Consider the following 13,738-nt stretch of genomic DNA (forward strand, 5'->3'; position numbering starts at 1 on the left):
CCTAAATGGTGAGCAATAAACATTGTTTCTTTATAAATTACCCAGTACCATGGATTGAACCCTGGACCTTGGTGTTATCAGCACCAAGCTCTAACCAGATGAAGTAACTGGCCAGCCCCAGTTTCAGGTATTTCTATTATAAGCAACAGAAACAGACTAATACACCGAGGCAGGAAATTCTCTGACCTACCTTAGCTGATTGTAGGTCATAAGACTCTCCATTTCAGAGAGGCCCTGCCCCATGCCAGGGGAGGAAGGAATGCTGCACAGAGAGGCCAAGAAGAACTTGAACAGACAGGCCTTGCTGGGTTTCCCCACCCAGGCCGTTAGTGTTAGTTCACACCTTTTATGTCCAATTGTGTTTCACACAGCTATCCATGCTTCAGTCACGCCTAAGTAATGAAGCTTCCATAAAAACCCAAGGGCACAGGGTTCAGAGAGCCTCCGTATAGCTGAACACGTGGAGGTTCCTGGAGGGTGGTGAGCCTAGGGCGGGCATGGAAGCTCCGCACCCCTTCCCCCACACCTCGCCCCATGCATCTCTTTATCTGTATCCTTTGTGATATCTTTTATAATAAATTGGTAAATGTAAGTTCATGTTTCCCTGAGTTCTGTGAGCCACTCAAGCAAACTAATCAAACCCAACGAGCTACTGATTTATAGCTGGTCAGTCAGAAGTTCCAGAGGCCTGGACTTGCAACTGGCATCTGAAGTGGGGGGCAGTCTTGAGGACTGAGCCCTCAACCTGTGGGGTCTGACACTATCTCCAGGTAGTGCCAGAAGTGAATTGAAGGGCACCCAGCTGGGTGTCTGCTGTAGAATTGCTGGCCTGCTTGCTAGCAGGCAGAAACCCCACACCCATCCGGTCACAGAAGTCAGAAGTCCATCTTCTGTGTTGCTTGCTGTTGCTGAGTAAGAGTGTAGAAAAAACACTTCGTTTGTGTTTTTCCCATACACTCGCTCATGTGCCCTTTCATGAATGTGTGTATGCATTTTTATTGAGTATGCATCCAGGAATGAAGTTGCTGGGTCAGAGTATGCGTGTGTGTAGCTTTCACATACGATGCCAACTGGTGTTCTGAAGTTGTACAGTTTCTATTCCCGTAAACAGTGTAGCGTGGTTGCTCTATATCCTTGTCAATGCTTGGAATTGTCTTTCCTTTTCACTGTAGCCATTCTAGAGGCAGGTTGTGTATTGCATTGTTGTTTTAATTTGCCTTTCCTTGAAAGCTAATGAAACTGAGCATGTTTTCGTATGTTTATTGCTCATTGTGATATCCTTTTTAAATGAAGTACTGGTCAAGTCTTTTATCTATTTTTTCCTTGTATCATCTGGGTTTTTTCCCTTATTGTTTTGTAGGAGTTCTTTCTATATTTTGGATGTGAGGCATTTGTTGGACATATGCATTGCAAGTATCTTCTCCCACTCTGTGGCTTCCTTTGCCTTCTCTTAATGGTGTCCGGTGAATGGAAGTTCCTAATTTTAAAGCATCACTCTCTAAAGTAATCTTTAAAAGGTTTGTTTACAGTGTTATTTAACACTTGCAATTGTGAAGTCATATCCCCAGGAAAAATTGCTAAATCTGTGTTAAATGTGTTTGCCTCCTTTTTTCCCCCAACCAACTCTGTTGGGTGACTGCCATAAACATCCAAAATTAGAATTCACTGAGGTCATTTCAGGCTATTGTATCTTCTCCAAATAATACTTTCTTGTTTAAAATAAAGGAATCAGAAAGCATCAGGTAATGGGAGAGACTTTTTGAGAACTTGTGTATACAGGGACTCCCTCTTTTCTGAGGAATTTTTTGGGAGGGGAAAAAAGCTTGCCTAATATTCAGGCAGAGCCAGTCTGTGCAGAAGTGTTCATTGTTCCACTGTTGTCATAGAAAAAAGATTGGAAATGCCCAAATGTCCTGACTGGGATATATTCATTCAACGGAATACTAAAGAGCCATTCTACAAAAAAACGTAAATTTATCCATAAGAGTATAGACTTAAGAAGGGAAAAAAGCCAGGAGTGGAACAGCATGTGTGGTAAACCATGTGCGTACATCTCTTGTATATGTACAATCTATTTGGAAGAAATCACAGCCAGTGGTGGAAGGGAGTTGGGGGGTGCAGAAGTAGAAGGGAGAGTTCCATTTCTTTGCAAACTATTTGAGGCATCAAAACATTTTTTAACCCACATAATTTATTATTTATTCCAAAAAACTAATTTAAAATTTGAAAATTATGAAATATCAGAGTTTGAAAAGGAACAAAATTTTTCATTCTAAGAAATGTATGGGGGGTTCTGGTCAAGATGGCAGAGTAGATGGTCCCCAGTGACACTCTCTCCCACAAATCAACCAATTACAACTATTAAAAAGCAATGACAGCCAAACTGGAGCTGCTAGAGCTCAGGGGAAGAGGAGAGACCTATGGAGTGCATGAAAGCAGGAGAAGCCACGATGAAAGAAAAAATAGAATTTTGAACCCTGGCCACTTCATGGCTGGCCTTGGTGGGCATATGGAGCAGGAGTTGGCAAAAGCCACAGCTGTGCCCTTCAGATGAAGTTGCTTAGAGGCTGCAGGGGAGAAGAGGGCCTTGGTGGCTCCCAGGCCAGCAAGACTACTAACAGGGTTCCCGGGGACCCATGTAGGAGTGAGGAGCCAAAACAACTGAAAAAAAGAGGCCAGTGACTCATCACAAGAGACCAGTGCATGGCCCATCCAATGGGAAGTGTTTGGAGTGCAGGCGGAAGGGGAGATGGGCCCATCGGGGGAACACTGGGGCACAGCAAGGACAGCTGATCTGCCCCTCTATCAGTGCAAGACCACTCAGTGGAGACTAGTCAGGAATACAGAACTGCAGGGGTGCAGTTCGCTGAAAAGACTCAGGCCTAGACTGGAGTTTCTATACAACCCAGGTGCACTGGATCTCATGAGACCCAGAAGTACCTACAAAGTCAACCATTAAAACCTGAGCTGCACAAAAAGCCTTCCCCAGGGAATCAACAGCAAAGCAGCAATTTAGCTCAACCACAGAGCTCAAGTGCTGATCCCCACAGGAGGTTCCCCCATTCTAGAAGTTAGCAAAGGACAACAAATTAGTTCCAGTGAAGAGTTTAAGTAGTAGGAACAGTAAATAATCCAACACAGAACTGAAAGAAAAAACAAAATACCCACAGACCAGAGACAAAGTTTGATATTAACTAGTAAAGGTCTCACATCACCAAAGAACACCTATAACACCTAGAAGGACTGGAAGTCCCCTAGGCTACCAAACCAGGGAAAAAAACACCTAGAAGGACTGGAAGTCCCCTAGGCTACCAAACCAGGGAAACGGGGAGGGCTGGGGGCCTCAGCCATGCCCCCCGACACCCGCAACCAGCCCAGCAACAACCACCACACCACCGCAGGAAGTGCCTGGGCTCTCTTGAGGGGCCAAGGGCATCAGCCACATCCCCCCACACCCACAACCAGCCCAGAGAGGACCACTGAACTGCTGCAGGAAGTGCCCCAGGGTGGAGGATGAGAGCTTCAGCCACACCTCCCTGACATCTGCACTCAGTCCAACAATGACCAAACAAACCACCGCTGGAAGCTGTCTGGTCTCCCCTGCAGGAATGAGGGGGGTGCCACAGGCCTCAGCCCCACCCCTCCTCCTTCCTACTTCTCCCATCCCATTTTCTTTCCCCTTCCCTTCTCCCCCTCCCCTCCAACTGCTCTGCAACAACATCATAGAATGTAAAAAATAAATAAACAACAAAAAAGAAAGAAATGTATGCAATCATTTTGTCTGAGCCCTTACCTTAATGGTACCCTTTGAAGCCATCAAAACTTTTCCCCGCCCCCTAATACTGGGGTAGGAACCAAGGTGAGGGACTAATCATAAAGGTGTCTCCTTTATGCTCTACTCTCAGCAATAGAAGGACCCAAGTGTGGCAAACTCAGAGCCAGCGCCTAGAGCCTGCAATATTTTTAGAGACCCACAGAAATGTTTTCTTTTTTTAATCAATAGAAAAAAAATACAATTCAGCCTGGATTATATTTTTTCTTATATCAACATAGTCACAAAATATAATTTGTACATATATATACAAAAATTATATATTTTTTACATATTTGTAATTTTAAAATTATAAAAATTTTATATAAATATATATATATATATATATATATTTTTTTTTTTTTTTTACAAGGAAGAGGCTCAAAAGACAAAAGTGCCTAGAAAGTATAATGATTCCTGAGCACATTTTTTCTGTAAAGAGCCAGATAGTAAATTTTTCAGGCTTGGGGGTCAGATGGCCTCTGTTGAGACTGAACTCTGCCCTTGTGGCAAAAAGCAGCTAAAGACAAAACACAAATGGTCGGGAGTGGCCTTAGTTTGAACCCCTGCAGGTGATACTCAGTAAATGCCAGTATTTGCTGAATGAATAAATGAGCTGGAGAGGGGCTTGCTAACCAGGCTTGATCTGTGTCTGGTGGTGGAGTTTGGGGGAGGGTAGGAGGGGTAGATATTGGACTGGGGGTCAATTTTCATGTTACCCCAGCCCCTAATGTGCTGTGTGACCTTGGGCAAGCTGCTACCCCTTGCTGGGCCTCAGCTCCTTGTCTGTAAGGTGGAGGCACTACCTCCCATTTATTGGACTATGTGGAGAGGATGAAATGTAATGCAGGATGCGGAAGTGCCTGGAATAGGAAAAGGCGATTCCCACTAGGCAGTTCCAGCAGAAACTGCCAGCTTCCTGGAGGCCTGGCAGCCTGGGGACTGTCAATTTGGCAAAGGAAAGAAAGGGGCGGGAGCAGCAAACAGCTTGACCCGAAACACAAACAGTCCCCAGAGAGGGACTGAAACTCTCAGGTTAGTGAAAACACGCTTGTCAAGTTTCTGTTCTGCCTCTGAGCAGGTCAGGGGAAGGTGCCCTGGGCTGGTCTCAGTTGGAGGTAGCTGGTAGTGACTGGCAGTGACCTGGGCCTCGCAACATGCTCCTGGACATGTGTCCAGCCAGGGGTGGCCCTGGAGGCCCCAGTGTGCAGATTGTTAATTTGTCAGGACACTCTCTCCCAGCTGGGAATTGCTTCTCAGGGGCCAGAACCCCAGGCCCATGGAGGAAGCCTCACATCCCTATCTCCCTGCAGGGCCGCCCAGTCGCCTGGTCGAGCAAGCTCTACTGACCCAGAAGGGCAATCTGGAAGCATGCGTTAACATAGACAACATATGTTTCCAGGGATCTGGGAATTTCACCCTCTCTCCAGCTGTATCGGTCAGAGCCTTGGCAGGGCACAGAATTCCCTCCAGAACGGCCAAACAAAAAGGAGAGTTTTCCTGACTTACAGAGGTGTGGTCAGGGTCATCAGACTCTACAAGGAATGTCGAGGTACCAGACCAGCACAGTGGGGTGGTGATGCTGCCTAGAGGGTGAGGGGAGGGAAGAGTTTTCCCAGTGGGAGCTGCAGACAGCCATGGGCCAGGGTCTGCCTACTTGGACCTGTATTTGTGGAAGGCATGGTTGCTGCCGGACTCCATCCACACCGAAGCAGGATGAAGCAGGAAAAGTACCTGGACCTCTGCCTCCTCCAGCCTTCCAGTCTCCTGCCAGCGCCTCCTTCTGCTGGAACTCAACCACAAGCCAGAGGACCAGAGAGCCTGCTGGGAAATGCAAGCCACAGGGACCAGGCCCCCTGGGAGGTATAGCAGAGTCAAGATGCATGTAGGAAGGCAAATGGAGAAAAATCTAGAGAAATGCTCTTGAAAATGCTCAAGGAGGCATGCACGGGTCATTGCACCATCATCTGTAATGTTAACAGGAGCAACCAGCCACGGGAGGGAACTGTTTGAAAAAAGCTATTACGCCCATATAGTGTCAGTCAGGATAAGCAATGTTAAGCAGCAGGAATGACTTAACTCTGGAATCTCCATGACACAACACACAAAGTTTTATTTTCTCAGGCTATGTATCCAATGTAGGGGTCCTCTGCTCCATACAGCCATGCAGGGATTGAGGCTGGGGCAGTCTCTTCCACATCATAATGCCCCACCATCTCAACAAGTGGCTTCAGGGATCAGCGGACAGGGGAAGAGAAAGAGGGTTGAAACTCACCTTTCTTTCAACTGCTTCTCACTAGAAGTGACATTTGTCACTGTTGCTCACAGCCTCCTGGTCAGACCTAGTCAGTCACTGGGTCCCCACCTAAGTAACAAAGGAGGTGAGGACACCTTCCTGTCTACTTGGGGAGGAGAGAAGAACTTGCTACCTTTATTCCCAGTAATCTTTACTGCACAAAATGGGTAGCAGTTAAAAAAAAAAAAATGAGGTCAATCTTAGGTGCTGACGTGGAAAGATGTCCAGAATATAATATTGGGTAAAAGACAAGTTGCAGAACTCTGCACACAGTGTGATGGCATTTATGTTAACAGACAGATCAGTCACAAAACAAATGCTGTATACGTAATGAGTATATAGACATATAGTATATAAATGCATAGACAGAGTCTAGAATGGTGGATACCAAGCTGAAAGAGCAGTTACTTCTGAGGAGCAAGAGGGGTCTGCAATGTTATCACTTTACACACAGAAAATGCTCAGATATTGAGTAGTGAAGAGTGACAGCTGTCACTCGCACCCTCCTCTAGGGGCCTGAGACCATGTCTGAGTCTAACTCTGCCACTGATTTTCTGTGTGAGCCTGGGCAAGTCATGGGCTCCTTTTGGACCTCAGTTTCCCCATGCGTATTCATGCATGGAGGGATTAGAGAAGGGCTACATGGCCTGAATCCTGAAGGGTGGAAGGATCTGCCTTTTTCCTTATCTTTCCAGATCCTTCCATCCTTCAGGATTCAGGCCATGTAGCCCTTCTCTAATCCCTCCTCTGACCCCCCCAAAAACCTCTTGTACTTGACCACCTGAAGCACAGGTTGGCCGCTCCAAGAACTTTGGTCCTCAATTACATTTGTATGTATTGTTCCTCTTTTTATTTTATTTTGATTCATATGTCAAAGTATTTATGCTGTCTTGTTGCATGAAAGAATTAAAGTATCTTTTTTCTTATATGTCTGTCTAAAAGGCCTAAGAAAAACCAAGCAGATGCTTTCCATAGTAAAAGCAGCAAAAAGCACATCACTGAGAGTTTGGAGAGGATCAAAGAGAAAAGAAAAGCCACCCCTTATCCCGCTACCCCAGTACAAAATCTAACACTGCCAACACCTTTTCTTCCCAATTTTCCTCCTGCTCATTTGCACTTTAAAAATCGTCATTGTTCAATTTCTATTCTTTTTCACTTAAAATTGTATCAAATCCATTTCCACATTGCTGCATGAACTATTTCCAGAAGCACCATCTAAAAGTTGTTGCATGATACTTCATCAAAGAACATACCACAAGTTATTTAACCAGTGTCTTATTATTGGACTGGTTGTTTCCAGTCACTCCCATTGCAAATAAAGCTGAATGAGCAGTTTTGTGCAGAGTTTTCCCATGTTTTGGAATATACTTCTTTAGTATTGATTTCTGAACTCTGCTTGGTTTGTTTATGAAACCAAACGAGATCAGGTGTTTACAAAGCTGTCTGTTTACCTGCAAGATCACCCGGATGCAAGGGAGTGACTGGGATTGCACATCCTGCGATCCAGCAGCCCCAGGGAGCAGGGCAGTGTCTGGGGATGGGCGTGTCTGGGCTCCCAGAGCCTTAGCTCTGGAACTTGTATATACATATTTTTAAATATTTTTAAAAAAATTTTATTATAAGCATATTCATCATTACAAATCGTAATCCTTCCCCATGCCCTCCACCTGACCTATCACTCCTCAGGCCCCCTTTCTCCCTCCCCCTTATCTCTAGTATCCTTAGGTTTGTTCTCTCCTTCTGAAAGTTCAACATATTATTGTGGTCTTTTCCTTCTTCCTTCTTTCCTTCCTTTCTTTCCTTCTTTCTTAGCACCCACTTACGAGTGAAGACATGCAGTATTTCTCTTTCTGTGTCTGCCTTATTGCACTTAAAATAATTTTCTCCAGGCTCACCCATGTTGCTGCAAAAAGCAGAATTTCATTCTTTTTTATGGCTGAGTAGTATTCCATCATGTATATATACCACAATTTCCTTACCCAATCATCCGTTGATGGACATTTAGGTTGGTTCCATATTTTAGCTATTGTAAATAGAGCTGCAATGAACATGGGAGTGCAGGTATCCCTTCGACATTATGATTTCCATTCTTCTGGGTATATACCCAGAAGTGGGATTGCTGGATCATATGGAAGATCTATTTGTAGTTGTTTGAGAAACGTCCGTACTGTTTTCCATAACGGCTGTGCTAACTTATAGTCCCACCAACAGTGTAGAAGTGTTCCCCTTTCCCCACATCCTTGTCAGCATTTGTTATTCTTGGTCTTTTTAATAATGGCCAGTCTAACTGGGGTGAGGTGACAATGTGGTTTTAATTTGCATTTCTCTGATGATTAGTGATGCTGAGCATTTTTTCATGTACCTGTTGGCCATCTGTACATCTCCGCTAAAAAATGTCTATTCATCTCCTTTGCCCATTTTTTTCTGGTGCTAACTTGTTGTGTGATCTGGGACAGGTCTGTTCCCTTCCTTGGGCCGCAGATTTTCTTGATGAAATGAAAGGACCTGATTAAGTGACAGTCATGTCTGGTTGTATTTTTTTCAGTTACAGATCACAGAAATTCCAACTCAAACTGGATTGACCAAAGAGAGTATTTATTGGCTCTTGCGAAAGAGTAAGGGGCATTGACTTCAGGTCTGGCTACATCCAGGTGCTCGAACAATGTCATCCTTCTGTCTTGTGGCTCTGTCCCCTTGTGTGATGTTCATTTTAAGATAGACTGTTCCCATGTGTGGACAAAGGCCAGAGATGACTTGAATTACTGCCCATCCCTGGTAGGGATAAAGGATTATCCCTAAAGCTGGGGGGAGAGGCAGCCCTGGAGCTGGAGGGATTTCTCTAGGTAATAAATGAAGTCGGCAGAGACTTCCTTCTGGAACCAGCATGGCTCCAGAGAACTGAAAGAACTGACCAGGGCCGGTACCCATGCTTGTCTGTGCCTCAATTTACTCATCTGTACATAAGGGGCTGGGGCTAAAAACTTTTGAGCTCTAAAATTCATTGATTAACAAAAAGCCAACTTCCTCACACTATAAAGAGTTTCTACAAATCAATAATAAACACCCCAAAAGAAAGTGGGCAATGGGGATGAGTGAGCCATCATCCCATCCCTTCAAAAAAACAAAACCAAAAAAAACCCCAAAGGCTTAACAACTAGCATATTAAAAAAATGTTCAAACTCAGTGATAATCAAAGAACTGCAAATAAAACCAACATAGCATACATTATAGAATGTAAAAAAATAATATTAATAAAATTAAATTTTAAAAAAAAACCAACATTGCATAATTATGCTCACCAATCATGTTGATAAAGATGATCTCATGCCTTGTGGTGGGGGTGGGGGTGGGGATGGGCACTCAGCCACTTCAGGGAGGAGCAGAAAACGGTGCTACTTTCTTTCTGGAGAGTAATCTGCCAGTACGTAATCTAAGCCTTAGAACATTGTGGGCTGGCAATTCCACTTCTAGGACCCTCTCTAAAGGCAAGAATCATGGATGTTTGCAAAGGTAGTTTAGCAAAACATATAGTAGCCAGAGGAACATTCTTGAAATCATAAATCAGATCATGTCACCTTCCTCCCTACCCCTCAAAATACTCCAAAGGTTTCTTGTTAGGCTTGGAACAAATGCAAATCCTCACCATGTGGCCTAGCCCCGCTCCCTCCCTCTCTCCTCTGCCCCATCCTCTTCACCATTTGCTTGGCTTCTTTCTTTTCCTCAAACATGCCAGGTCTGGTGCAGCCTAAGGATCTCTGTGCTTGCTCCTGCCTCTGCCTGGAAAGTTCACCTCCCTAGAATGTGACTCCATGATGGTCTCTGTGTCATTCACTGCTAGACCCCTGGTCTGACCGTAGTCATCAGTTCATTGGATAAATCAAAGATTAAGAGCATGAGCATTGGGATGAGAAGCAGGTGTGGGCTTGAGTCCAAGCTCCACCACTGATCTGCTGTGTGACCTTGAACAAGTTCCTTTACCTCTCTGAGACGTGGGCTCCTCTGCTGTGAAGTGCAAACAGAAGAACTCCTTTATGGAAGTAAGGCATATAGAGTCTGGTGCAGTGGGAGCCCTCAAAAACTATTTGTGACAATGATGGACATTTATACATATTATCTGTAATTGTCCTGCCATGGATTGAGGGAACGCCAGGGCATTCATAAAATGCACCCACCAAAAGGATGTTGTAGAAAATGATCTGTGGACACAGAAAGGGGTCAAAGTATACTGTTAATCACTTATCTCATTATTAGAGGCATATAATGCACTCTCATAAAAATCAAGCAACAGGGTAGGCGGGTTAGCTCAGTTGGTTTGAGTGTGGTGCTGATAACACCAAGGTCAAGGGTTTGATCCCTGAATGAGGCAGCAGCCAAAAAAATAAAAATTCAAGCAACAAATAAAGTAAAAAGTGAAAGTCCCCTTTATCCAACAGTCTCTCATCTAAATTTCATGCTATATTAAGTGAAAAAGGCAGGCAAAAGAAAGAAAGAAAGAAAGAAAAATGCCTACTATAAAGTCACTTTTAAAAAATAAAATATATTAATATATATTCATAAGGAAAAGCCTGGAGGATTTATGTTAAAATGTCAGGAATGTTTGGTGGGAGAGTAGAGATTGCTGGCATTTTTCATAGTCTTTTTGGCTTTTCTGTGGTTTCCTTATTGTCTGCGATGGCTGACCATGCATCACTTGGTGCTATCTGAAAAAGCCCGTGTAACAGCTAACTCGGTGCCCCTTGCCTTCTCCTCCCACCCCCTGCCACCATCTGGCTACTTGATTCACAGGGGCTCTTGTAAAGACCCAGGTGTCCTCTGCTGTCTTAGGCAGCACTATCGAGGCTGGGGGGTTGTGCCAGGGACCCCAGAGTGAGCCCTGCTTCTCAGTAAACATTTGAGGGTTGAGGAGATGGGCGCCTTGGGGTCCTGAGGTTTGGCGAGATCCCAAGGAGTCCTTGATGGCCAACAAGAATGCATTAAGCTAGGTACAAGTTTAGAACTCAACCCTAGGACATCAGTCATGACAAAAATATAAAAACAAGACGAATCCCAAACCCAACAGCAATTTAACACTGGTTTAAGAAATGAAGGGAGTTTATGGGTACATATAACTGGAAAACCTAGTGCCTCCAAGCTTCAGGCATGGCTGGATCTGGGTACTCAAACGATGCCTTCCAGAATCTCTTCATCTCTTCAAGGTTCTATTTTCCTGTGTGTTGGCCTTGCTGTGAGGCAGGCTTCCTCTGTGTGGTAGCAAGATAATCTATGGGCTCCAGAAAAAGTCACAGAGAGGCCCTGATTGGGTTTCCTGCCCATCTCTGAACCATGCACTGAGGTGCTGATTGGCTGGTCCTGGGTCACAAGCCCATCCAGCCACCAAGGGGGGTGGGGGTTGGGGGTTAGATGGTCAGCTCTACCAGAATCCCAGGGAGGGAAGGAGGGTTTGTTCTTACAAGATGGAGGGGGAGGGGAGGGGTGCCTATTAGCAAGGGAAGTGTCTGCCAAGCAGAACTCTCTAACAGCTGGCTTGAAAACTGCTCCATGAAGCACAGAACTGCCCTTTATCAGGAAGGCTGGATTAATCACAGCACCCCGCCCTCAGCTCTTCCAAAGAGAGGAGAGAAGCTCTATGTAGGGGTGGGGAGTGAGGGGTAGGACACAGGAGCATGGAGGAGATCCTGCCTGGGGATCAGAAGACAGAGTTCAAAGACTCAGTGAGCAGTCAAATCACGCCCCCCAGGACTCAGTATCCCCCTCTGTAAAGAGAGGTTGATTTGACTGGAGTCTACAGGGTTTAGGATTGTGCTGAATATTCTTTTGGGGGAGATGAAATTGTTGGGGTACAGCCGCCCCTCTCTTTCCCCCGAGAGTGATTTCTTCATGGAATCCAGTTTATCCCATGAAGAAACTGTGCTGCGATCCGTGCTGGGAGGGAAATGGTATTGTTTGTCCAGGAGGGGCCTGTTAGCTTGGCTGTAAGTGAAGGGGAGTTTGGGGGCTATTTCTCACAAAGACTGAGGTGGGTAAAAAATGTGGGGGTGGGAGGTGTCAGGGGCACTTGGAGAGGAAAACAGCCTGGGGCCTGGAGCCCGGGGTCTGGGAAGAAGGGCTAGTGTGCGCAGGTGAGGGGAGATTGGGGCAGGGCAGCCCCATCCAGGGTCGGGCTGGGCAAGACCTTAGCAGCTGGAAGGGGATGGGTGGAACAGGAATGTCCCTCCTCCCAGGCACCTGTCTTCAAGCTTGTCGACCTTTGGCTCCACCCCACAAACACTCACAGAGAGGAAGCAAGGAAAAAGACACCGCCCCCATGCCCACCAGGTATCAGCACTTAAAATAGGGATATTAGTAATTAACTATTAAGAGCATCCCACAAGTGTTTATAAGTATCAGCTCTATCAAGCCTCACAACTGTATGAAGTAGGCATGGCTATTAGCCCCATTCTTCAGATTGGGAATCTGAGCCCAGATAGGTGAACTGACTTGCCTGAGGACGCACAGCCTGTGAGCACTGGAGCTCTGGTCAGCATCCAGGTGCCTGTAACAAAGGGCAGCCTGGGCTCAGGGCTGAGGAATGATCAAGACACAAGTGCTGGGTGAGCCAGAGGTGGAAGGAAACAACCACTGTGAGGAGGGAGGGCGGGAACCTGGAAATGGCAAGCTGTAATCTGGGCCTTGAAGGATCTGTGCAATTTGGACACAGGAAATGTGCATGGAAGGGTTTTCTAGGAGGAGGAAACAGCATAAGCAAAGGCAGAGAGGTAGGCAAGAGCAGGGGACATTTGAGACAGGGCAAGTAGCCCTGCAGGGGCATCTGCCAACACTTTGTGGGTCATGAGGCCACTTGAGCAGTAGGCTGAGGGTGGCACTGCTGTCCCTGCAAGTGCCTTGAGGCCCAGCCCCCAGTACTTGCAGGGGTAGCCAAGGGTGGCCGTCCCCCTAACCCCTTGAGTGGGTGTCTTGGATTGCGAAGATGGGGGCAAAGCCTGGCAGCCTAGGACCCCTGAGGCAGGCCTGGAGGACGTGGAGGGGCAGGAAGCCCCACTTCTCTTGGACCTGCACGGAGGATCCCACTGCGGCCGGGCGGCTGTGGATGGACAGGAAGCTGGCCATTCCTTCCCGTGAGCAGGAGGAGAATGGCCTCTGTGTGAGCCACAACAAAAAGCCTTTTCTGCCAAGTCGAGGGGGAGGAAGCAGCCAGCTCAGCCCCCGCCCTGGCCTGAAAGAAGGCTCTGTTGGTGGCCTTGGGGGTCTCCAATACGTAGAATGGGTAGGGAAAGAAGGCCGGGTGGGCAGGGGTCTCCTTGTTCCTGTCCCGATTTTCCAGTAGCACCAAAGTGGGGTGGGGCTGGGCTGCTGTGCCTGGGTCCTAATCCTAGCATGGCCATTTCCTAGCTGTGTGACTTTGGCCAAGTCACTTTACCTTTCTGGGCCCTACTTTTTTTCTGAGTAAAACGTAAGTGGGGAGCACTTGCAGGAGCCAGACACTGTCACCAGCCCCGCACAGCCATCAGCCTCTATGCGTCACAGCCTGTGAGTTAAGTAGCATGAGCTCCTCCATTGAGACTTAAGTGCTGGCAGCATCAGGGCTCAAGCCTGGAGTGTCTTAGACTCTAAAACTCCAAGCTGTGCTGATG

This window comes from Cynocephalus volans, chromosome 10 (assembly GCF_027409185.1).
Source record: "Cynocephalus volans isolate mCynVol1 chromosome 10, mCynVol1.pri, whole genome shotgun sequence".
Classification (NCBI taxonomy): domain Eukaryota; kingdom Metazoa; phylum Chordata; class Mammalia; order Dermoptera; family Cynocephalidae; genus Cynocephalus; species Cynocephalus volans.